At 40.9% G+C, this 27,153-nt stretch overlaps 1 long non-coding RNA gene across 1 annotated transcript in view; it reads left to right on the top strand.

Annotated features, from left to right (window-relative positions):
- The window catches only part of LOC129641681 (uncharacterized), a 38,641-nt gene extending 13,387 nt beyond the window's left edge, over nt 1-25,254 (top strand). Inside the window, exons 2-3 of the long non-coding RNA XR_008709401.1 lie at nt 11,844-11,966; nt 24,839-25,254. This is a non-coding gene — a long non-coding RNA (uncharacterized LOC129641681). The remainder of the gene's footprint in view (nt 1-11,843; nt 11,967-24,838) is intronic.
- Nucleotides 25,255-27,153: the final 1,899 nt, after the last annotated feature.

The raw sequence follows: 27,153 nt of genomic DNA on the forward strand, positions 1-27,153 counted from the left end.
AGAAATAGAAAAAAATTTTTTCATTTTGATGAGAACTCTTAGGATTTACTTACTACTGATAACTTACAGTGTTGGACTTCTGATCTCCAAAGAAGATTTAGCTTCTGTACCAGGAACCAGGCTTGATCACTCAAGAGCTTTTATTACAGTGAAATAAAAGTAGCAGTAGCAGAGTTTTATTACAGTGAAAAAGGGACAGAGAAAGTTTCTGACATAGACATCAGAAGGGGGACGGAGAGTGCCCCCCTTGCTAGTCTTAGCTAGAGGGCTATATATTTTTTCTATATACTATTTCTCGGAGAAGGCAATGGCACCCCACTCCAGTACTCTTGCCTGGAAAATCCCATGGACAGAGGAGCCTGGCAGGCTTCAGTCCATGGGGTCGCTAAGAGTCGGACACGATTGAGCAACTTCTCTTTCACTTTTCACTTTCATGCATTGGAGAAGGAAATGGCAACCCACTCCAGTGTTCTTGCCTGGAGAATCCCGGAGACGGGGGAGCCTGGTTGGCTGCTGTCTATGGGGTCACACAGAGTTGGACACAATTGAAGCGACTTAGCAGCAGCAGCAGCATCATATACTATTTCTATAGCTATATACTATGTGCTCCCCCGGTGGCTCAGAGGGTAAAGCACTTGCCTGCAGTGCGGGAGACCCGGGTTTGATCCCTGGGTCAGGAATTTCTCCTGGAGAAGAAAATGGCATCCCACTCCAGTATTCTTGCCTGGAGAATCCCATGGATGGAGGAGCCTGATGGGCTACAGTCCATGGGGTCGCAAAGAGTCAGACACGACTGAGCGAGCTCACTTCACTTATATACTTTTTCAATTGGTTATTGCAGTAAAAGGAGAAGGCAATGGCACCCCACTCCAGTACTCTTTTGCCTGGAAAATCCCATGGACGGAGGAGCCTGGCAGGCTACAGTCCATGGGGTCGCTAAGAGTCGGACACGACTGAGCGACTTCACTTTCACTTTCCACTTTCATGCATTGGAGGAGGAAATGGCAACCCACTCCAGTGTCCTTGCCTGGAGAATCCCAGGGACGGGGGAGCCTGGTGGGCTGCCGTCTATGGGATCACAGAGTCGGACACGACTGAAGCGACTTAGCAGCAGGATTGCAGTAAATCTAAAGACCGTCTCAAGGTTGTAAAGGTCTTACCAGACCCACGCCCATGAAGTGAAATGAAGTGAAGTCGCTCAGTTGTGTCCGACTCTTTGCGACCCCGTGGACTGTAGCCTAACAGGTTCCTCAATCCACGGAATTCTCCAGGCAGGAATACTGGAGTGGATTGCCATTTCCTTCTCCAGGGGATCTTCCCGACCCAGGGATCAAACCTGGGTTTCCCGCATTATAGGCAGAAGCTTTACCGCCTGAGCCATGACAGGGTTAGTCAGAAGGGTCTTAAGAAGGAGAAGCATGTCCTGAAGCAGGATACATGCTGTTACATAATCATCGGTACAGAGTTTAAGGAAAAACATATCCTTCAGCAAGATGAGTTGTTTTGTTGTGTAATCATTAGCTCAGGACTTAGAGGAAAAAAAAAGGTTTGTCCTTTTCTCCTCCTTGAGAGCCCCAGACCCCTTTTTCCTCCTCAGGGACCCCAGATTTCTTATCAATCTACCTAAGAATTGACTCTCTCAGTACCTTCATATATAATACACAGCAGTTTTAATTATATTTATCATGTTGTACATTACATCCCTAGTATTTATTTGGCTTTTAATGGAGGTTTATACCTTTTGACTGCTTTCATTCAATTCCCCTTCCCTCTTCCTCCTACCCACTACCTCTGATGACCACAAATCTGATCTCCTTTTATATGGGTTTGTTTGTTTTTGTTTTGAGGTATAGATGACCTACAACTCTGTGTTAGTTCTTGTTACACTGGAAAAGGTCAGTTTTCATTCCAGTCCCAAAGAAAAGCAATGCCAAAGAATGCTCAAATTACTCCACAATTGCACTCGTTTCACACGCTGGTAAAGTAATGCTCAAAATTCTCCAAGCCAGGCTTCAGCAATACATGAACGGTGAACTTCCAGATGTTCAAGCTGGTTTTAGAAAAGCCAGAAGAACCAGAGATCAAATTGTCAACATCCGCTGGATCATGGAAAAAGCAAGAGAGTTCCAGAGAAACATCTATTTCTGCTTTATTGACTATGCCAAAGCCTTTGACTGTGTGGATCACAATAAACTGTGGAAAATTCTGAAAGAGATGGGAATACCAGACCACCTGACCTGCCTCTTGAGAAACCTAAATGCAGGCCAGGAAGCAAGAGTTAGAACTGGACATGGAACAACAGACTGGTTCCAAATAGGAAAAGGAGTACATCAAGGCTGTATATTGTCACCCTGCTTATTTAACTTATATGCAGAATACATCATGAGAAACGCCGGGCTGGAAGAAGCACAAGCTGGAATCAAGATTGCCAGGAGAAATATCAATAACTTCAGATATGCAGATGACCTCACCCTTATGGCAGAAAGTGAAGAGGAACTCAAAAGCCTCTTGATGAAAGTGAAAGAGGAGAGTGCAAAAGTTGGCTTAAAGCTCAACATTCAGAAAATGAAGATCATGGCATCTGGTCCCATCACTTCATGGAAAATAGATGGGGAAACAGTGGAAACAGTGTCAGACTTTATTCTTTTGAGCTCCAAAATCACTGCAGATGGTGATTGCAGCCATTATATTAAATGATGCTTACTCCTTGGAAGGAAAGTTATAACCAACCAAGATAGCATATTCAAAAGCAGAGACATTACTTTGCCCACAAAGGTCCATCTAGTCAAGGCTATGGTTTTTCCAGGGGTCATGTACTTTGCCAACAAAGGTCCATCTAGTCAAGGCTATGGTTTTTCCAGTAGTCATGTATGGATGTGAGAGTTGGACTTGAAGAAAGCTGAGCACCGAAGAATTGATGTTTTTGAACTGTGGTGTTGGAGAAGACTCTTGAGAGTCCCTTGGACTGCAAGGAGATCCAACCAGTCCATCCTAAAGGAGATCAGTCCTGGGTATTCATTGGAAGGACTGATGCTGAAGCTGAAACTCCAATACTTTGGCCACCTCATGTGAGGAGTTGACTCATTGGAAAAGACTCTGATGCTGGGAGGGATTGGGGGCAGGAGGAGAAGGGGATGACAGAGGATGAGATGGCTGGATGGCATCACCGACTCGATGGACCTGAGTTTGAGTGAACTCCGGGAGTTGGTGATGGACAGGGAGGCCTGGCGTGCTGCAATTCATGGGGTCACAAAGAATCAGACACGACTGAGCGACTGCACTGAAGTGAACACTATATTGTGATTTGATACTACTCTATATTTCAACATGATCACTACAGTAAGTCTAGTTATGATATGTCACTATACAAAGATATTACCCAGATATTACTATATTCTCCACACTGTGCATTCCATACTAGTAATTCATCCACTTTGCAACTGGGAAATTGTACCTCTTAATCTCCCTCACATATTTTTTTCTCCTCCCAACCTCCCTCCCCTCAGGAGACCAACAGTTTGTTCTCTGTATCAGAAACTCTGTTTATGTTTTATGTTTTTTCATTTGTTTTGTTTTCAGATTGCAGGTATAAGTGAAATCAGACAGTATTTGTCTTTCTCAGTCTGACTTATTTCACTTGACATAATACTTGCTAAATTTGTCCACACTGCTGCAAACTGCAGTACTTCATTCTTTGTATAGCTGAGTAATATTCCATTGTATATATTTATCTATTGATTGACACTTACCTTGCTCTTATATCTTGGCTCTTGTAAATAATGCTACAATGAACATAGGGGTGCATTTATCTTTTCAAATTACTGTTTTCATTTCTTCAGATAAATATCCAGGAGGGAATTGGTGGATAATATGGTAGCTCTATTTTTAATTGTTTGAGGATTCTCTATACTGTTATCCATAGTGGTTGTACCAATTTACATTACCACCGGTGGTACACAAGGATTCCTTAACTAATCTGGTCCTCAGTTTAGCTACATATTGACCTATAAGGGTCAATGGGACTTAAATAGAACTGTAAAGAAATATGCTGTTTTTGTGGGTTATTCGTTTCTGACTTTATTCCAAGAACTCAAATTTTTTCCACTATACATGTAAATTTATCAAATAAAACGGGGAATGGACAAAGAGCCCAAGGAGTATCCAGAAGGCAGGACATTTCTCCTGGGGCTCAAGTTTTAAAACATACACAAACACAAGGTCATGGCTGAGACTCAGATCGTTCTGGAGAGTGAATTTTGGAGATTATAATCCCTGGTTCATGTATTTGCACTCTTGATATACATGGCAGCTGAGAAGCCTATGAGGAAAGACTTGAACAAAGCATGCCGTATGGGATTCAGGGTGTGTGTGCATATGTGTAGGTATTCAAAGTGTGCTGGTGGTTCCAAAGCAGCTAGGTTACAGGGAGAACGACAGGGACCCCTACAGGAGAACATGGCATAAGAGAGGCAGGACTCTAGAATTGGGAGTTCAGTGTACTGGTGATTCTAGAAAGCAGGAGAAGCCTACACTAGATGTCAGCTTTACTGACACCCAAATACAGCAGGACTCCGCTTGTAACAGCAACAACATATGGTGGGATTCCAACTTCATGGACAGACACATCAACATGGCATTAGGAACAATATTCTAGCTCAATGGCATCGCTATAGACCTGTCAGGTGAGGGACTGCAAAGTCAGGAAGTGGGCACGAAGTAGGGCTGATTCAGGAACACATGTGAGTCCAACTGGAGAGTCTCAGAAAAATTACTGAGGAGGGGAACTTTGGCCAATCATCTAAGCCCAGGTGCCTATGTCTCTAGGCCTTGCCCTGGTCTTGTAGCATCTTAAAGAAAAAAAAAAAACAACTATAAACTCAGTTCCAAAACAATTGATGAATAATGTTAGGGTCTCAGAAGAAGCTTCAGTAAACAGTAATCCTCTTTCCCATGCTGACCAAGTTGAGGAAATAAAACAAAGTTAAGACAAATGGAGTCACCTTTGTTACTTGTAGAGACCAGGCTAGAAAACAAGGCTTTAGGTCAGGCAGTCAAATGGGCTGAAATTAGACAGACTTGCCCATAGGCAGACACTTGCTGGACCAGAGCAGGCCTGCACAGGCAAGATTTTCAATACAGAGAGACATTGTGTTCTCTTGGAAGACTCACTCCGAAAAGGAAGAAGCAGAGCTGATCCAACGGGCCCAGTGACTCTTCCAAAATTATGAGCAGAGTACTCACTCCAGAGTCCCAGGAATGGAATAAGTAAAGGGGCAACGAGAGACAAAGCCTGTGTTTAGAGAAATGCTCATTATAGAAACCAAGAGAAAAGATGTCTGTCCTCTGTATCAGTCAGGGTCTGCCAGGAAACAAAATCCACACCAGGGTTATTAAACAGAGGGCATTAAACAGAGGGAATTAGTTATAAAAGTGTTAGAGGAGTTGAAAGATTAACCTAAGTAGATGAGGCAGCTTCCAAATTAGCAACTGGGAAGACACTACCCACTCTTTGGTCTAGAAGAACAAATAGAAAAGGTGGTGTTACCTGAGCCCAGGAGCTGGGACCACTCAGGAACGCCTGGTATCATCAGGGCTCTGTTAGGGCAAAAGCAGGAGTTATTAATATACAGGAGTTGCAGCTGCTGCCAGGCATGCCTCCCAATACAGAGAAATACCTTAACTTCTCCTTTCCTCCCAACTCCAATCTCCACCAGTGCCTCTCACTGGCAAACCTAACATAGAGTTGGTGGTCAAGAGCGCCTGGGAGTCATAGCTCAAGACAGTCAGAGAGAGCACAGGCAGGGAATGGATCCAGAGTCAACAGGCTGATAGCCAGTGCAGCCTTCAAAAAGGAAGAGCTTTATTAATGTTTTTGTACACAGATTAAAGAGGAATCTGTATATCACAGTTCAGTTCAGTCACTCAGTCATGTCCGACTCTTTGCGACCCCATGGGCAGCAGCACGGCCTCCCTGTCCATCACTAACTCCCAGAGTCCACTCAAACTCATGTCCATTGAGTCGGTGATGCCATCCAACCATCTGATCCTCGGTTGTCCCCTTCTCCTCCTGCCTTCAATCTTTCCCAGAATCAGGGTCTTTTCAAAAGAGTCAGCTCTTCGCATCAGGTGGCCAAAGTATTGGAGTTTTAGCTTTTCAGCATGAGTCCTTCCAGTGAATATTCAGGACTGATCTCCTTTAGGATGGACAGGTTGGATCTCCTTGCAGTCTAAGAAACTCTCAAGAATCTTCTCCAACACCACAGTTCAAAAACATCAATTCTTCGGTGCTCAGCTTTCCTTATAGTCCAACTCTCACATCCATACATGACTACTGGAAAAACCATAGCCTTGACTAGACGGACCTTTATTGGCAAAGTAATGTCTCTGCTTTTGAATATGCTATCTTGGTCGTAGTTTTTTCCAAGGAGCAAGTGTCTTTTAATTTCCTGGCTGCAGTCACCATCTGCAGTGATTTTGGAGCTCAAAAGAATAAAGTCTGACACTGTTTCCACTGTTTCCCCATCTATTTCCCATGAGGTGATGGGACCAGATGCCATGATCTTCGTTTTCTGAATGTTGAGCTTTAAGCCAGCTTTTTCACTCTCCTCTTTCACTTTCATCAAGAGGCTCTTTAGTTCTTCTTCACTTTTTGCCGTAAGGATGGTGTCACCTACATATCTGAGGTTATTGATATTTCTCCTGGCAATCTTGATTCCAGCTTGTGCTTCTTCCAGCCCAGTGTTTCTCATGATGTACTCTGCATATAAGTTAAATAAGCAGGGTGACAATATACAGCCTTGACGAACTCCTTTTTCTGTTTGGAACCAGTCTGTTGTTCCATGTTGGGATCTAACTCTTGCTTCCTGACCTGCATACAGGTTTCTCAAGAGGCAGATCAGGTGCTCTGGTATTCCCATCTCTTTCAGAATTTTCCACAGTTTATTGTGATCCACACAGTCAAAGGCTTTGGCATAGTCAATAAAGCAGAAATAGATGTTTTTCTGGAACTCTCTTGCTTTTTTGATGATCCAACGGATGTTGGCAATTTGATCTCTGGTTCCTCTGCCTTTTCTAAAACCAGCTTGAACATCTGGAAGTTCACCGTTCACGTATTGCTGAAGCCTGGCTTGGAGAATTTTGAGCATTACTTTACTAGCGTGTGAGATGAGTGCAATTGTGCGGTAGTTTGAGCATTCTTTGGCATTGCCTTTCCTTGGGATTGGAATGAAAACTGACCTTTTCCAGTCCTGTGGCCACTGCTGAGTTTTCCAAATTTGCTGGCATATTGAGTGCAGCACTTTCACAGCATCATCTTTTAGGATTTGAAATAACTCAACTGGAATTCCATCATCTCCACTAGCTTGTTCATAGTGATGTTTCCTAAGGCCCACTTGACTTCACATTCCAGGATATCTGGCTCTAGATGAATGATCACACCATTGTGGTTATCTGGGTCATGAAGATCTTTTTTTGTACAGTTCTTCTGTGTATTCTTGCCACCTCTTCTTAATATCTTCTGCTTCTGTTAGGTCCATACCATTTCTGTCCTTTATCGAGCCCATCTTTGCATGAAATGTTCCCTGGTATCTCTGATTTTCTTGAAGACATCTCTAGTCTTTCCCATTCTATTGTTTTCCTCTATTCCTTTGCACTGATTGCTGAAGAAGGCTTTCTTATCTCTCCTTGCTATTCTTTGGAACTCTGCAGTCAAATGGTTATATATTTCCTCATCTCCTTTGCTTTTCACTTCTCTTCTTTTCTCAGCTATTTGTAAGGCCTCCTCAGACAGCCATTTTGTGTAGTCATTAAAGCCGAAGTAGATATTTTTCTGAACTCTCTTGCTTTTTCGATGATCCAGCAGATGTTGGCAATTTAATCTCTGGTTCCTCTGCCTTTTCTAAATCCAGCTTGAACATCTAGAAGTTCATGGCTCACATTTTATTGAAGCCTGGCTTGGACAATTTTGAGCATTACTTTGCTAGTGTGTGAGATGAGTGCAATTGAGCAGTAGTTTGAACATTCTTTGGCATTGCCTTTCTTTGGGATTGGAATGAAAACTGATCTTTTCCAGTCCTGTGGCTGGTGCTGAGTTTTCCAAATTTGCTGACATTTTGAGTGCAGCACTTTCACAGCATCATCTTTCAGGATTTGAAATAGCTCAACTGGAATTCCATCACCTCCACTAGCTTTGTTCATAGTGATGCTTCCTAAGGCCCACTTGACTTCACATTCCAGGATATCTGGCTCTAGGTGAGTGATCACACCATCATGGTTATCTGGGTCATCAAGATCTTTTTTGTACAGTTCTGTGTGTTTGTGCCACCTCTTCTTAATATCTTCTGCTTCTGTCAGGTCCATAACATTTCTGTTCTTTATTGTGCCCATCTTTGCATGAAGTATTCCTTTGGTATCTCTAATTTTCTTGAAGAGATCTCTAGTCTGTCACATCACACACCAAAAACCTTTCTAAAATGTCTCTACCATTTCTTTACATTTCTGTCCTGCTATAGCTAATGTGTCTCTCTCCATCTTTTCTCCCCACCTCAGCTCACCCCTCTCCTCCCCCACAACATTCTCCTGAACCTTCTCCACATAAGCTGGGGAGTTCAGTTGACCCTCTTCTCATCGTCTGTATCAGAGATGGCTCTCCATGCGGCCTCCCTCAGTGGCTTAGTGCTCTGAGATTGGGTAAATAGTAAGTTGGGGGCTTCTCAGGTGGCCCTACTGGTAAAAACCCACCTGCCATTGCAACGGATGTAAGAGATGTGAATTTGGTCTCTGGGTCAGGAAGATCCCCTGGAGGAGGGCATGGCAACCCACTCCAGTATTCTTGCCTGCTGCTGCTGCTAAGTCACTTCAGTCATGTCCAACTCTGTGAGACCCCAGAGACGGCAGCCAACCAGGCTCCCCCATCCCTGGGCTTCTCCAGGCAAGAATACTGGAGTGGGTTGCCATTTCCTTCTCCAATGCATGAAAGTGAAAAGTGAAAGTGAAGTCGCTCAGTCATGTCCAACTCTTCGCTACCCCATGGACTGCAGCCTATCAGGCTTCTCTGTCCATGGGATTTTCCAGGCAAGAGTACTGGAGTGGGTTGCCACTGCCTTCTCCGATTCTTGCCTAGAGAAACCCATGAACAGAGGAGCCTGGAGGGCTACAGTCCATAGGGCCGCAAAGAGTCACACACAACTGAAACGACTTAGCATACACGCAAATAGTAAGTTGGTCATGGCAGTTTAGTTAAGTCTGAGGCAGCTGAGTTACCCACTAAGAAAAGAGTATTCACCTGCTCAAAATAAGGCCATCAGCAGGAGATCTGCTGCTTACTTTTCCTCTTTCAAATTAAAGCAATTGACCACCTTGGTTCATGTCAAATGCAGCCCTTGCAGTCCACACCTGGTGTGCATAGGTGTTTGTTTTGCATTTAACAGAACTGAAAGGACTCCTGTTTCATTTTCTTGTAACCGCAGAATTTAAATATCTGTGGTTTGGCTTGTGGGCTCACTACTATAAGGTAGTAAGCATTGCCATTTCAAGATAGATAAAAGAAATTAGAATAGTGCCTAGGACATAACAGGAATTTTAAAAGTGTGTGTTGATAAGGCAGATAGATTATATGATTGTGCTCATTTAGTAAGGCTGCCATAACAAAGTACAACAGATGGACTGGTTTAAACAATAGAAACTTTTTTCCCACACTTCTGGAGGCTATAAGCCTGAGATCAAGGTATAATAGGAGTAATTTCTTCTAAGGCCTCCCCACTCGGTGTATAGATAGTCGTCTTCACATGGTCTTCCTTCTATGTAAATATGTGTCCTTATTTCATCTTCTTAAAGGGATGCCAGTCAGATTAGATTAGGACTCACCCAATTATTTTCTTTCAATTTAATTACCTCTTTAAAGATCTTATCTCCAAATAAAATCACGTTCTAAGGTATTCAGAGTTAAGACTTCAGCATGAGAATTTTGGAGGAAACAAAATTCAGCCCATAATCCAAAGCCATACTTAATCTCATACAATGTAGTCACGTATGGATGTGAGAGTTGGACCATAAAGAGGGCTGAGTGCTGAAGAATTGATGCTTTTAAACTGTGGTGTTGGAGAAGACTCTTGAGAGTCACTTGGACTGCAAGGAGATCAAAACAGTCCATCCTAAAGGAAATCAATCCTGAACATTGGATTGACTAATGCTGGAAGGACTAAGTTGGAAGGACTAATGCTGAAGCTGAAACTCCAATACTTTGGCCACCTGATGCGAAGAACTGACTCACTAGAAAAGACCCTGATGCTGGGAAAGATTGAAGGCGGGAGAAGAAGGGGACGACAGATAATGAAATGGTTGGATGGCATCACCGACTCAATGGACATGAGTTTGAGCAAGCTCCGGGAGATGGTGAAGGACAGGGAAGCCTGGCGTGCTACAGTCCATGGGGTCACAAAGAGTTGGACACGACTGAGCGAATGAACAATAACAGAACAGAAAACAGCACAAATATTTACATGATTAACTTTATTGTTGATAGTGGCAGGACAGAATTAGGTTACAGGGTTCCTGGCACCCTAATCTGTGTCTACTGGCACTATCTTTCCATCATGCTGGGATTATAGCATAATTGTTAGATGAACAGGCTGTGTAGTCATATAGGCCTGAGTCTTTTAATTCTGGACCTGCTACCTATTAGCTATTGATCTTGGATCAGTTCCTTAACATTTCTTAGGTCAGTTTCTGTATCAGTATGCCGGGGCTTCCTTGGTGGCTCAGATGGTCAGATGGTAAGGAGTCTGCTTGCAATGCAGGAGATCTGGGTTCAATCCCTATGTCAGGAATATCCCCTGGAGAAAGGAATAGCAACCCACTCCTGTATTCTTGCCTGGAGAATTCCATGGGCAGAGGAGTCTAGCAGACTACAGTCCATGGGGTCACAAAGAGTCAGACGCTACTAACACTTTTCACTTTCACTTTTCATGCTGGGATAATAGAACCTTCTTTACTGAGAGGGATGAGGATTCAAAGACGTGATGATGTATTTTGTCAGAAAGGAAAACCTTTTCCTTTACTCTCTTAGGTTTACTGCCTGGGGCTGTGCAATATTAAATTAATGAAAAGTAGATTAAAAGGAGAAAAGATAATTTTATTAGTAGTTATATGAGCTCACAGATGAGAAGTGAAACTCAAAGAATTGGTTAGACTTGGGGTCTTATACACCCATTTTAACAAAGGAAAGGAAATTTGAGCTTCAGGGGATGATAAACTGTGGGGAAGTAACTAGAGATATATGGGGGAACTAATGGAAGATAAGGGGTGTTTTAATAAGGTCTGTCTATGCAGACTAACCTCGATGTTGCTCTCCATCTCCAGAGATTAGAGTCACTCTTCCCTTCTTGGTGGGGGAGGACACCTTCATAAAGGGCAACTGGTGCCCTGCTTTTAGGCAGACAAGGGAGAGCAGAGTAGTCTTTCCATATCTGCTGCCTCTCAGTTGCTTTCAGCTCAAAGTCATCCTTATACCAAACTGGCATTTTCTGATCCTCTTCAATGAAAAGTGCTTAGCACCAGGTCTGGTCACAGTAAGTGCTGGATAATCAACTGTGATTAGAGCAAAATATAACCTGCCATTGTAGTCCTGGAGCCCAGCCATAGCAGCATGGAAAGGGAATGTCAACTTTAAAAAAAATGCACAACGTGAGAGTTGCAAGTTAAGTTTTATCTGGGGCAAAATGAGGACTGCAGTCCAGGAGACAGCATCTCAGATAGCCCTGAGAAACTGCTCCCCCAGGTTGTAGTCCTCATTTTGCCACAAATAAAGCTTAACTCGCAATTCTCATATTGCAATTTCCTTTAAGTCAACAGTTATGGCAACTGACGAAGGGACCCAGCATGGACTTCCCTTCACCTGAACTCTTTGAGGATCTAGAGCCTTGGCACCATCTGCCCATCTGCCTCCTTGGACAGTCCAGACAAATTGGGTAAGTATCTCCTGGTTCTCAGATCTCCCATATTGGTTGATGATCCTGAGTTTTATTTGGTAGTGGAGCAGATAACCTGCCCTCTCTCAGCTGACAGGTACTGCAGGGGGCCCAGTTGAAAGATACTGGGGCATACCCACTCAGTGTGTAGACACTAGGTGGGGCTCAGTTGAAACATACTGAGGAATACATGACCAGTTGGAAATGAAAGACGCTTTGAGCGGGTGCTGGTTGAAAGATACTAGGAGAATACCACCCCCACCCCCCATCCAGGGGAAAGATGCTTGGTGGGGCTTGGCCAAGGAATACCCACTCCATTAAAATATACTGGTGGGGGCTGGTTGAAAGATACCAGGGTTTGCTTAGCTGTAGGAGACTTAACTTGTCGGTGCTGAATGGTTACTTAACAGGCTGATCTGATGCTTTTACAAGGGACATCAGAAAGCCAGCCTCTTAACTAAAACCTCAGCCAGGGATATGTATGTACAAAACTTATACTTGCAAGTACTTACTTACTTGGGGAAATTATACAAAAAGAGATCCTAACAAAAAATGACAAAATTGGAGTTCTTTTGATATTCCAAAATTAATATTTACGGGCACACAGTTAGAAAAGCTGGCCATAAGGTCAAACAGACTGAATGAAATGCTTACTTTGATTGGTATCTAGAAGCTTCTCTTAAAACCGTAGAACAAAAAAAGGCTGCTAACAGTCTGTCATTGATTCTGTCTCTCTGTCTCATATTTTCTTCAACCTGAATTGCTTGGCCAGATGCTGTCTCTCTCTTTTTTATCTCTTCCAACTCTTCTACCTCCTGCTGCTCCCCTGTCCCCAGGAAAGGAGGATTAAAACAAAACAAAAACTTTGAAGCCATATTCTGACTTGACACCTAAGTCATTCTCTAACTGCCAAAATGATCCTTTGCTTAAGTCTGCCTCTTCAGTTCAGCTCAGTCGCTTGGTTGTGTCCGACTCTTTGCAACCCCATGGACTGCAGCACGCCAGGCCTCCCTATCCATCACCAACTCCCGGAGTCCACTCAAACTCATGTCCATTGAGTCGATGATGCCATCCAACCATCTCATCCTCTGTCGTCCCTTCTCCTACCGCTTTCAGTCTTTCCCAGCATCAGGGTCCTTTCAAATGAGTCAGTTCTTCATATCATATGGCCAAAGTATTGGAGTTTCAGCTTCAACATCAGTCCTTCCAATGAACACCCAGGACTGATCTCCTTTAGGATGGACTGGTTGGATCTCCTTGCACTCTTGAAGTCAAGAGTCTTCTCCAACAACACAGTTCAAAAACATCAATTCTTCAGTGTTCAGCTTTCTTTATAGTCCAAATCTCACATCCATACATGACTACTGGAAAAACCATGCCCTTGTCTAGATGGACCTTTGTTGGGAAAGTAATGTCTCTGCTTTTTAGTATGCTGTCTAGGTTGGTCATAACTTTCCTTCCAAGGAGTAAGCGTCTTTTAATTTCATGGCTGCAATCACCGTCTGCAGTGATTTTGGAGCCCAAAAAAATAAAGTCTGACACTGTTTCCACTGTTTCCCCATCTATTTGCCATGAAGTGATGGGACTGGATGCCGTGATCTTCGTTTTCTGAATGTTGAGCTTTAAGCCAACTTTTTCACTCTCCTCTTTCACTTTCATCAAGAGGCTCTTTAGTTCCTCTTCACTTTCTGTCATAAGGGTGGTGTCATCTGCATATCTGAAGTTATTGATATTTCTCCTGGCAATCATGATTCCAGCTTGTGCTTCTTCCAGCCCAGCGTTTCTCATGATGTACTCTGCTTATGAGTTAAAAAAGCATGGTGATGATATACAGCCTTGATGTACTCCTTTTCCTATTTGGAACCAGTCTGTTGTTCCAGGTCCAGTTCTAACTGTTGCTTCTTAACCTGCATACCAATTTCTCAAGAGGCAGGTCAGATGGTCTGGTATTCCCATCTCTTTCAGAATTTTCCACAGTTTGTTGTGATACACACAGTCAAAGGCTTTGGTGTAGTCGATAAAGCAGTAGATGTTTTTCTGGAACTCTCTTGCTTTTTTCGATGACCCAAAAGATGTTGGCAGTTTGATCTCTGGTTCCTCTGCCTTTTCTAAATCCAGCTTGAACATCTGGAAGTTCACAGTTCACATATTGTTGAAGCCTGGCTTGGAGAATTTTGAGTATTACTTCACTAGTGTGTGAGATGAGTGAAACTGTGTGATAGTTTGATCATTCTTTGGCATTGCCTTTCTTTGAGATTAGAATGAAAACTGACCTTTTCCAGTCCTGTGGCCACTGCTGAGTTTTCCAAATTTGCTGACATATTGAGTGCAGCACTTTCACAATATTATTTTTTAGGATTTGAAATAGTTCAACTGGAATTCCATTACCTTCAGTGGTCTGCTTCTTAGAAGGCTTAGATGAGGATTTGGCTACTCTAGTCAAAAAAAAAAAACAAAAACAATCTAGGTTGGTCTGTGTTACACACTAAGGCTTGTTACACTGGCTGACCAACTTTTCAGAACCATTAAAAGAAAGAAAAGGGGGTATCTAAAAAAGTGATGAACCTTTAATTTCACCAATATAAGTGCACAGTGCTAGTCAAAGGTTAACCAACCCCCAACCAGTTTCAGTTCAGTTCAATCAGTCAGTCATGTCCGACTCTTTGCGACCCCATGAACCACAGCACGCCAGCCATCCCTGTCCATCACCAACTCCCAGAGTCCACCCAAACCCATGTCCATTGTGTCAGTGATGCCATCCAACCATCTCATCCTCGGTCGTCCCCTTCTCCTCCTGCCCTCAATCTTTCCCAGCATCAGGGTCTTTTCAAATGAGTCAGCTCTTCACATCAGGTGGCCAGAATATTGGAGTTTCAGCTTCAACATCGGTCCTGCCAATGAACACCCAGGACTGATCTCCTTTTTTTTTTTTTCAAGCTAACCTTCTCTACCAATTTGCTGTTGCTAAGTTGCTGATTGGAACCAGTTTAATTCCAACCAGTAGAGAAAGTTAGCTTGAAAAAAAAAAAAAATATATATATATATGTATATGTAATGTACTAAGGGAATATGGGCTTCCCAAGTGGCTCAAGTGATAAAGAATCCAACTGCCAATGCAGGACATGTGGGTTTGATACCTGGAGCGGAAAGATGCCCTGGGGGAGGAAATGGCAACCCACTCCAGTATTCTTGCCTGGGAAATCCCATGGACAGAGAAGCCTGGTGGGCTTCAGTCCATAAGATCTCGAAGAGTCAGACACCATTGAGCATGGGCACACACCCACACACACATGCCTAAAGGAATAAGTCCAAATGAGGAGAACATGACCACTTATCTTGTCTATGAGTTGTGCATGTGTTCTCAGTCCTGTCCCACTTTTTGCGACCCCATGGACTGCAGTCCACCAGACCTCCTCTGTCCATGGAATTTTCCAGGGAAGAATACTGAAGTGGGTTGCCATTTCCTTTTCCAGGGGAGGGATTGAACCCACATCTCTTGCGTTCCCTGCATTGGCATGCAGATTCTTTACCACTGTGCCATCCAGACCATCTCTAATTCCTAAAACTGAAAAAAAACAAAACAGAACAGGAAAAGCGTTTTAAAATCTTTCTTGTAAGTTAGTGAGTTTGATATTAAGATATCTAATTCAAAATTAAGTTTAAAAAATAAAGCCAGATCTCTTGTTGTGTCTGTCTGAATATATGTATGTCTCAGTATGTGTCTTTCTTTGTCTTTATGTTACAGGATGGGGGACACCTTCCAGGGCCCAGAAGTGGGCTCTCACATAACACCCAGAAATGAATTGTCTGATGAGACAAATGAGCTGACAAAGGAAAAGATTTTATTGGAAAGGGCACCCTGGTGCAGAGCAGTAGGGTAAGGGAACCCAGGAGAACTGCTCTGCCTCATGGCTCACAGTCTCAGGTTTGATGATAATGGAATTAGTTTCTGGATTTTCTTCGGCCAATCATTCTGACTCAAGAGTCCTTCCTAGTGGCACATGCATTGCTCAGCCAAGATGGATGCCAGCAAGAAGGATTCTGGGAGGTGGTCAGACACATGATGTCTCCTTTTGACCTTTCCTGAACTCTTCTGGTTGGTGGTGGCTTATCAGTTCCATATTCCTTACTAGGAACTCCTGTGGTAAAATAACTCACGCAAATGGTTATTATGGTGCCTGGCCAAGGTGGGCGGTTTTAGTTAGTGTGCTTCCCCTAACATTTGGATAGTATTGCCGAGGTTAATTTGTAAATGAGCTCAAATTTATTGGCTAGAAAAAAGTAAGCATTTACAAATCAAACAATTTTAAATACAAGAAAATGTAGCTGAAAAAAATATAAGAAAATTGTAAATACAAGAAAAATTGGGCTTCCCTTGTGGCTCAGCTGGTAAAGAATCTGCCTACAATGCAAGACACCTGGGTTTGATCCTTGGGTTGGAAGATCCCTTGGAAAAGGGAAAGGCTACCCACTCCAGTATTTGGCCTGGAGAATTCCCTGGACTGTATAGTCCATGGGGTCGCAAAGAGTCAGACACGACTGAGCAACTTTCACTTCACTTCAAGCTGAAAAACCCAGGGAGGACCACACTGAGACATATAGTAATCAAACTGACAAAAAATAAAGACAGAGGCAAAATATTAAAAGCAACAAGGAAAAAACGACAAATAACATATAAGGGAACTTCCATCAGGCTATCAGCTGATGTCTCAGCAGAAACTCTACAAGCCAGAAGGGAATGGCACAATATATTTAAAGTCTTGAAAGGGAAGAACCTACAACCAAGAATACTCTACCCAGCAAGACTCTCCTTCAGATTTGATGGAGAAATCAAGTTTTCCAGATAAGCAAAAGTTAAGAGAATTCAGCACCACCAAATCAGCTGTACAACAAATGTTAAAGGAACGTCTCTAGACAGGAAACACAAGAGATGGAAAAGACCTACAGAAAATAAACCCAAACAATTAAGAAAACTGTAATAGGATCAGTTCAGTTCAGTCACTCAGTCGAGTCTGACTCTTTCGACCCTATGAATCACAGCACACCAGGCCTCCCTGTTTATCACCAACTCCCGGAGTTTACTCAAACTCATGTCCATCGAGTCGGTGATGCCATCCACCCATCTCATCCTCTGTTGTCCCCTTCTCCTCCTGCCCCCAATCCCTCTCAGCATCAGGGTCTTTTCCAATGAGTTAATTCTTTGCATGAGGTGGCCAAAGTATTGCCACCTCATGCATCAGTCCATCCAATGAACACCCATTGATAATTACCAAAGGCACCAACCAAAAGACATAGACTGGGTGGGGAGACGAATACATGTGCATTTATGCAATTCTATTTACCACATCACTCTGCCTGACTCCCCAAATTGTATGCAATTATTTTATATTGTTAGGTTAATCATTATCCCATTATGGCTTGTAATCATAATTATTTTTTATTTTTTGTCTGGCTCTTGATTGTGAAAACCGATAAGCATTTTTTGCTATTGTGATTATGTAACTACTAATCACTTAAGACCATTGTATCATGATGGGTCAACAGAAAAATAATAGACCTCTATACCACCAAAATTAGGATCTAATAGAAAAACCTATAGTCATTTTTTAAAACCCATATGCATACCATAATTTTTTGAAAAATACAAATGGTCAGGTATTGCTTCTTTTCCTCCAGAGCGCTAAGGAGCAACCATGTTTAAGAACAACTAGATTATATGATGATCTTTGACTTTTATCTAGCTTGTTTCACTTTTCCTGTTTCATATTCAGTGCTCCCATTTCATTTAGTTCATGTTTTTCAATTTCTCCATCTCTTCTTTTTTTTATGTTCTTTCTCAAGCCTTTATCAAGAAAAGTAAAAAAGCTTTTGTATACATATAATAAAAAGTATGTATATAATATATATTTTAGAAAAAACTATGAATTTTTGCCTAGCTGAAAAATTTATGACATTTTGATCCCACTTGTTTGACTAAGTATTAATAGAATGCTAGATTTCTAATTAAAAAAAATAGATATGCAACAAGCAACAAAGGTTTACTTTATAGCTTAGGGAACTATAGTCAATATCTTGTAATAACCTATAATGGAAAATAATTTCAAAAATAATATATGTGTATATGTATAATTGAATTGGGACTTCCTGGGTAGCCCAGATGGTAAAGAATCTGCCTGCAATGTGGGAGACATGGGTTCGATCCCTGGGTCAGGAAGATCCCCTTGGAGAAGGCATGGCAACCCACTCCAGTATTCTGCCCTGGAGAATTCCACGGACAGGGGAGCCTGGTGGGCTACAGTTCATGGAGTTGCAAAGAGTTGGACATGACTGAAGCGACTAACACACACACACATAAGTAAATCACCTTGCTATACACCTGAAACATTGCAAGTCAACTATACTTCAATAAAATAAATATATATTAAGAAAAAATAAAAAATCTTTACCAAAAAAAAGAAAATTAAGCCAAATAAGTTTCAGTTTCATATAAACTGAGAAATATCCAATATTAAATTAGTACCTGGTATTAATGTTAAAGTTTGTCAATTTAATATAAACATGTTTTAAAGTCATCAATATAATAATCCATTATAATACTTTCATTGTGCCTAGGTTTAGCGTAGTTAAATAAAATCTTATTATATCTATTGCAATTTTGTTAACAAGGAGAGAAATTCAATGTAAAGAAACTTTTAAGGAAAGAAAATGTAAATAAAATTAAAGCTTTAAATAATCTCTACTAAAAATAATTATGCTTTAAAGATTTCTATCTATTTCAGTTCAGTTCTGTTCAGTCGCTCAGTCATGTCCAACTCTTCGAGACCCCATGAATCGCAGCACGCCAGGCCTCCCTGTCCATCACCAACTCCCGGAGTTCACTCAGACTCACGTCCATCGAGTCAGTGATGCCATCCAGCCATCTCATCCTCTGTCGTCCCCTTCTCCTCCTGCCCCCAATCCCTCCCAGCATCAGAGTCTTTTCCAAGGTGGCCAAAGTACTGGAGTTTCAGTTTCAGCATCATTCCTTCCAAAGAAATCCCAGGGCTGATCTCCTTCAGAATGGACTGGTTGGATCTCCTGGCGGTCCAAGGGACTCTCAAGAGTCTTCTCCAACACCACAGTTCAAAAGCATCAATTCTTTGTCGCTCAGCCTTCTTCACAGTCCAACTCTAACATCCATACATGACCACAGGAAAAACCATAGCCTTGACTAGACGGACCTTTGTTGGCAAAGTAATGTCTCTGCTTTTGAATATGCTATCTAGGTTGGTCATAACTTTCCTTCCAAGGAGTAAGCGTCTTTTAATTTCATGGCTGCAGTCACCATCTGCAGTGATTCTATCTATTTAGTCTCTCTAAATTTTGCTAAATTAAATTTCTAGGGCTGTGCTAAATTAAGTAAAGGAAGTTTATTGAACATCTAGGTCAGTCCCAAATAAAATAAGATACAAAACATTAATTACTATATACTGGCTTCCTCTTACAGAAAAGCTGAAGATATTTCAACTATTAATATGTTTGGTGCCATCCTAAGATGTTCTCTGTAAGAAAGCAATTTTTTTTTTTAAACTATCACTGGTATTTATGCTCACCAATGTACAAAATGCTAATATAAAAGTCAGTTCACGGTTCCTTAAGTAAAGTAGGATTTGTGTTTTCATTAAAGAAGGTGTGAGGAGTGGAATTGCATTTTATTTTAAAAGAAGGAAATAGATCTGAGTTACAGGTGAGTGTTTTTGGATGGGCAAATTAAGTAATGGTTACAAAAAGGTTTGTGGAAAGTGGATCCTGAAAAAAAAAATTTGTGCATGGTACAAGTTTTATTAAAATGTTCAACTGCTTTTAATATCAGATTTTAGATTTTTTACTTTTAAGCTATCTGCTCCATATATGGGAGAAGGCAATGGCAACCCACTCCAGTACTCTTGCCTGGAAAATCCCATGGATGGAGGAGCCTGGTAGGCTGCAGTCCATGGGGTCGCTAAGAGTCAGACACGACTGAGCGACTTCACTTTCACTTTTCACTTTCAGGCATTGGAGGAGGAAATGGCAACCCACTCCAGTGTTCTTGCCTGGAGAATCCCAGGGACGGCAGGGCCTGGTGGGCTGCCGTCTATGGGGTCGCACAGAGTTGGACACAACTGAAGCGACTTAGCAGCAGCAGCTCCATATATACCTTTGAAATCTCTTATTGTTACTTTGGCTAAGTAAATAACTATTGTTTTACAGGAACCTATGATATTCTATGACTAACTGTTCTAAATCCTTTTAATATTCTTTGACAAAATTTCCTAAATAAAATTCTAATGAAGTCTTTTTGACCTCTAGCTAACTTTGGGATGCTTCAAAGTGCTCCTGAAACATCCCAATGAGAGATGTTAGACTAATTAGGTTTATTTGCTATGTTAAATTACCTGGGAAGTATTGTCAAATGAGTAATAAATCTTCTCAGATTTATATTGTATGGTAAATGTTATTAATATAAAGATTCTAAAATTTATATGGAGTTCCTAAAATGCTGACATATCCTGGTAAAATGTTATCAGTCATAATTCTAGTTATTATCTGCAAGTGTTGTATAGCACACAGCAGTAACCAAGTTACTTTGTATTGTAATCAAATTTAAATGTGACTTAAGTCTTTTGTTGATATACAGTTATGGTTTTATTCTGATGCCTTTGCAAAAAAAACGCTTCCTCTTCAAAAAGATTAACAAAAAAACTTTTAAATAAATATAAGTTTCTAACTTTCAGACCATAATGCTGAACTGGGTAAGAAATTTCAAATCCTAATGAGAAACCTGATGGCTTCATAAACTGTTAACAAAAAGTTAGTTAACAAAAGGACAGAGTACACTGGTAAAAATGGTTATAATTTTTATTGTTTCTGTCTAAAAAATTACTGGGTTGAATGTGTGTTTTCCAGATGTAAGGAAAACCTTCCCCTCAAATTAATTATGACTTATAGTAATTTGGTAATCATACTTGTGTAAGCAAAATTAAGACATTAATCTTTTTTCTCTATCTGGTTCCTCCAAAGATTGTAAACTCTTAGGTTTTCAGCAACATTCTTGGATAAATTAGGAAAGCTACCTCACCAACAGGTACAAAAACCTCAAGGTATTTTTGAGGACCTTGTAAAGGGAGGAATTCAGCTAGATCTGTAGGTAAAACATGTAATAAGCCATTGGTGTATGCTTCCTGGTCCTAAGAGTTTTTTTTTTTTTAAGCTTCAGTTTAAAACTCATTAAAAATTTTAATATGGTGAAAGCCTATATGGTCAATTATATTTATATAGATTATCAGGTCAATTTTTTTTTCTTAAACCAAACTTATTTTGCAACAAATTAGTCTTAATTAAATATATTTGGTAAATGTATTATTTTTAAAAAGTTAGGTTTCAATAAATGTTAAAATTTTAAACCAAACTTATTTTGCAACAAATTAGTCTTAATTTGTTGAATATATTTGGTAAAAATTAGGGTAATTTAAAAAAGATTGTTTCAATAAATGTTAAATTCCAGTTTTGTTAATGAAGGTCTGTATTTACTAACTCACTTCCCAGATAGTTGCTTGCTATTATGCTATATTAATGTAAAGTTAATTAAATTATTTGGAAAAAAAACAAAACACTCTTTTGTTTCTAAAGTTTGTGTCAACAATCTCTGTATAAAAATCAGATGTCCATGAGCTGCAAACAGGGAATTATATATACCCAAAGGGGCTGTCTCCTACCTAGATAAAAAACTTTTTATCAGGTCCTCTTAACTAGCTCATGCACAGTAAAACTGAAGGGAACTTGACTCTTGAATTCTCACTTCTAAAGGCCACTACGCCAGACTGGTCTATAAAGAGAACTGCTGATCTCAAACTTATCTTAAAATGATGCTCAAACAAAGAAAGCTACACCTGCACCAGAACGGAGGGAAAAAAAAAAAGACATCAAAAGTAAGCACCTTACCCAAAATGCTGAACCTGATTTGTATGATCACTCATAATGTTTTGTTAACTTCTTAGACTTTTGCATATAAATCAGATGTTTTTCTATCATGGATGTGATCCTGTGCTAGTTTTAAAAACCAACCCAATTATTGGTTTGTGGCCAATTACCTGCATCTAGTACCTCTAGATTACCTTGGTGGATTTCTCCACTCCAAGGCTCTAATTAAATCACCCTTAAAAAATTATTTTACAAAAAAGCTCAGTCCTGTTCAGGTGACTCTTAATATTACTAGGTGGAATCCTCTCACCTGGCCAGTTAATACCTGCTCTGACTCTGGCCATAATATGAATTTTCTTCTAAGTAACTCAAGCTCAAAAAAAGCAACAAGCAAAAATTCAATCAAAAAGATAAAACCTCTCACAATTACACAGAGGTTTAAAAAAAAAATACGTGCTGGATTGCACAATTATAGAATAGATTTATGTAGTTAGTTAACACCAGGCTATGGTCATTTACAATTTAAGGCTTCTTTTATCTCGGGAACAATTAAATTATACTAAGAATAACCAGCCTAGCACACTAAAAAATTGGGCTAGAAGCTTTATAAACAGTGCCAGTATATAATTTCCCACTGGATTAAGTCAAATAACCGAAGAATATACTGGGTTAAACCTAATGAAAGTTTTTGGCTTAATTCTTACTTATAACTTTAATAAAACTGCTAGCTATATTATTGGTACTTTGCCTATTTTTCATGAATGTTGTTTCTTTCATTGCCAAATGTGTAACTAAATCTCCAATGAAAATAATGATGACTAGCCAATTTAAAGCAGTTAATCAAATATACAGTTCTATATGCAATCAATGGATGTAATAATATAACTCTAAATATAAAAAGATAAAGCAAAAGGGAATTTTTTTCCTAGAATGTATTAAAAGACAGGTCCAAATATCTTTGACTATAAAAGCCTAGTCCAGTAACAAACATTAAGTGGTTTCTCAGTGAAACCTTTGCCAAACCCAAAAATGAGCCTTCCCAGCACTATAGGATAAAATGGTTGTAAAAAACCTCCCGAAGTATGGTCAAATTTATGACCATGAGGGGCCCCTGTCAACTACAAATTGGTACTTGCCATGGGTGCTTATCATCTACCTCTACAAGGATTAAATGACGTGCGGCTGCAGCTGCTGACCTTCAACACGCCCTGAAGGAGTTCAGGGTGGAAAGTAGAAATGAAGCACTCTGTGCTCAGAAAAAAAACCTGGCAGAACAGGTCTTCAGATAATTAGATAGTCTCAGAAGCTGATTTTATGAGCTCAATTCTTATATCTTCTCATATCTAAAAAAGCACTAAAATACTTCATGGTGATGACTATTCCTCGTGACTAGCAGAAGCTTCACAAGATGAGCAGAAATTTCTACAAAAAAAATATGCGCTGGATTGCATGTATTCCCCATTTACCAAAATCACATATATACTGTCCGTCCCCCATGCCTCTTTGGAACAGTTTCTCAGAGCTACCTAAGGTGCTGTCTCCCAGACTACAGTCTTCATTTTGCCCCAGATAAAACTTAATTCACATCTCTCACGTTGTGCATTTTTAAGTCAACAGCAATTCTTTTTTTCCCCTCCAGTGTTTCTACCTAAGCTCTCCTGCAAACAAGATTTCCCACACATCAGACACATTTGATCCACCCTGAGCACTCACTCAAGTCTACACTCCCTTGCCACAGTGCTAGTTCAGGGTCATACAGTATAGACTGCCCTCTGTTCAGCTCCTCACCAGCCTCCCAGATGGAACACCAGAGAAATTTCACAATTCTTCTTGTGTTCCCCACTGCCTTCAGGGTAAAGTTCAAATGCAAAGCCCAACACCATCTGCTCTGCACCTAACTGTTCAGTCTGATTCCCCTCTTCCCTCCACTCACCAATGAACTAATAGTGATCACTGACTCAGGGCACTTCCTCCTGCCTTTGAGTGATATCATTGCATGAAGCTTCTCTCTCCACCTTACTCACTCAAACATTGCCTGCTGTTGGTAATATTTCTTAGCTATCCTACAGCCATCATTTCCCATTCTGGCTGATTGAGGTATTCCTCTGTGCCCCCTTCCACTACAGCATTGTAATTGTGCATTTTCTTCCTTGACTCTGCCTTTAAGTCTGGAGGTCTTTGACGAAGGGATCACACTGAGTTCATCTCAGATTCCTAGTGCCCAGCACAGGCCTGGCACAATTGAGGAGGAGGCTTTCCTTAAATGCCTATTGAATCAATGATGTCTGTCAATGGTGACACTGGAAACCAATGATAATTTAAAAGCCTCATCTCTGGTCTGAAGTTCAGGGTTTCTGTAAAGAATATATGAGGGGAAGACGAGGTGACTGGCAGTGATTCTGCAAAACCATGTGGGTGAAAGGAATGACTGTAATGTAATGAAATAGCCTTCATATGTTTCCTTGTGGAAGATATATGTTAATTTCCCAAATGCATGAGCATCTGTGTATTTTCATGGGGAATACACAGTGCCTTTTCTAACACTGAGATGCTTGAAATGGGGTTATTTCCCTTTCAAATGAAAACCAATTAAATAAATTATATTTTTTTCCCTTGGTGCTTATGAAGTGTGGGAGTTGTCTCCAAACATTACTAAATGTTCTAATTTAGTCATACATGAGCTGGAAGAATGTAGTATAATTGCTAAGTCCAGAGTAAGTTGTTCTAAATATTTTATCTTGTTCAGCATATGCTGTTTTTAAAAAAACCCTCAAACTATAACTGTCAACATTCAATTCACAAAAAGTAAACAACAGCTGAGTATAATGGGATGATAAAGAATCTCTCCATAATTCCCACCATATGGCAAAGACTAGGTCCATTTTGATCACGTTTATCAACTGAGTTATTTTCTCTCTGAATTCTTCCTATAGGAAAAACATCCCCAGGAAAACTAGAGGCATTTTCCTAAAGCAGACAGAAGGACGTGAGAAGCCGTTGTATGGTACGGCTGGATCACAGATGGGAGGGATCTAAAATTCACTATGGCAATTGAAAGGGCTGAAAAAAAAATCACCTATTTCTGTAATGGCAGACATTCTAGAAGCATCACACATGAAATGAACAAATGTAAGTAGAAAATGTATGGGTACATTTTTAGTTGTCAGTTTCCATTTCTGAAACAAACTCTCATGGGCCCAGTTCGTGATATTTCTTGTCATGATTTGGATTCATTTAAAATGCATGGACAATTAATCTGCTTCTAAGCAAGGGAAGCTGCTTGAAATTTCTTCTTCTTTTCAGTTTCTTCCCAAAGATTTTTTTTATGTGAACTGTCTTTGAAGACTTTATTGAATTTGTTACCATATTGTTTCTGTTTTGTATTTTGGTTTTTCAGCCGCTCCTTAAGCTCTCCAACCCAGGGATCGAACCCACACCCCTGGCATGGGAAGGTGAAGTCTTAACCACTGGACCTCCAGGGAAGTCCTTCTTCAATTTTTAAAAAAAATTAGATATTTTGTATATGGGATTTTAAACTCAAAGGTGATACAAACAATTTATCTTCCAAGTGAAATACTAGACAGAGAGCAAGGCATATTCTGGCTGCTGTTCCAACCAGATACTTAAAAACTGCCTTAGAAGAGAAAAGTAGGGCCCTTCTCCAAAGACCAGGCCTTGCTTCTTGGGTGAGAGAGATAAGGAGCAGAAGGCCAGCTTGGGGACAAAGGGCTTTGTGAAAAACACCGAGGAACAGAGCAGTCCTCTTGTTTTCCCACAAGAATGATGACAATCTACCTTAAATCCTTTTTGGAATAAGCAGCAGGGTTTGGGAGGTGGTATTGAGTGAATAAATTAATATATAATCAGATCAGATCAGATCAGTCGCTCAGTCGTGTCCGACTCTTTGCGACCCCATGAATCGCAGCACGCCAGGCCTCCCTGTCCATCACCAACTCCTGGAGTTCACTCAGACTCACGTCCATCGAGTCAGTGATGCCATCCAGCCATCTCATCCTCTGTCGTCCCCTTCTCCTCCTGCCCCCAATCCCTCCCAGCATCAGAGTCTTTTCCAATGAGTCAACTCTTTGCATAAGGTGGCCAAAGTACTGGAGTTTCAGCTTTAGCATCATTCGCTCCAAAGAAATCCCAGGGCTGATTTCCTTCAGAATGGACTGGTTGGATCTCCTTGCAGTCCAAGGGACTCTCAAGAGTCTTCTCCAACACCACAGTTCAAAAGCATCAATTCTTCGGCGCTCAGCCTTCTTCACAGTCCAACTCTTACATCCATACATGACCATAGGAAAAACCATAGCCTTGACTAGATGGACCTTTGTTGGCAAAGTAATGTCTCTGCTTTTGAATATGCTATCTAGGTTGGTCATAACTTTCCTTCCAAGGAGTAAGCGTCTTTTAATTTCATGGCTGCAGTCACCATCTGTAGTGATCTTGGAGCCCAGAAAAATAAAGTCTGACACTGTTTCCACTGTTTCCCCATCTATTTCCCATGAAGTGGTGGGACCGGATGCCATGATTTTCGTTTTCTGAATGTTGAGCTTTAAGCCAACTTTTTCACCCTCCACTTTCACTTTCATCGAGAGGCTTTTTAGTTCCTCTTCACTTTCTGCCTTAAGTGTGGTGTCATCTGCATATCTGAGGTTATTGATATTTCTCCCAGCAATCTTGATTCCAGCTTGTGTTTCTTCCAGTCCAGCGTTTCTCATGATGTACTCTGCATAGAAGTTAAATAAACAGGGTGACAATATACAGCCTTGACGGACTCCTTTTCCTATTTGGAACCAGTCTGTTGTTCCATGTCGAGTTCTAACTGTTGCTTCCTGACCTGCATACAAATTTCTCAAGAGGCAGATCAGGTGGTCTGGTATGCCCATCTCTTTCAGAATTTTCCACAATTTATTGTGATCCACACAGTCAAAGGCTTTGGTATAGTCAATAAAGCAGAAATAGATGTTTTTCTGGAACTCTCTTGCTTTTTCTATGATCCAGCAGATGTTGGCAATTTGATCTCTGGTTCCTCTGCCTTTTCTAAAACCAGGTTGAACATCAGGAAGTTCATGGTTCACATATTGCTAAAGCCTGGCTTGGAGAATTTTGAGCATTACTTTACTAGCGTGTGAGATGAGTGCAATTGCGCAGTAGTTTGAGCATTCTTTGGCATTGCCTTTCTTTGGGATTGGAATGAAAACTGACCTTTTCCAGTCCTGTGGCCACTGCTGAGTTTTCCAAATGT

The sequence above is a fragment of the Bubalus kerabau genome, chromosome 1 (assembly GCF_029407905.1).
Source record: "Bubalus kerabau isolate K-KA32 ecotype Philippines breed swamp buffalo chromosome 1, PCC_UOA_SB_1v2, whole genome shotgun sequence".
NCBI classification, from domain to species: Eukaryota; Metazoa; Chordata; class Mammalia; order Artiodactyla; family Bovidae; genus Bubalus; species Bubalus kerabau.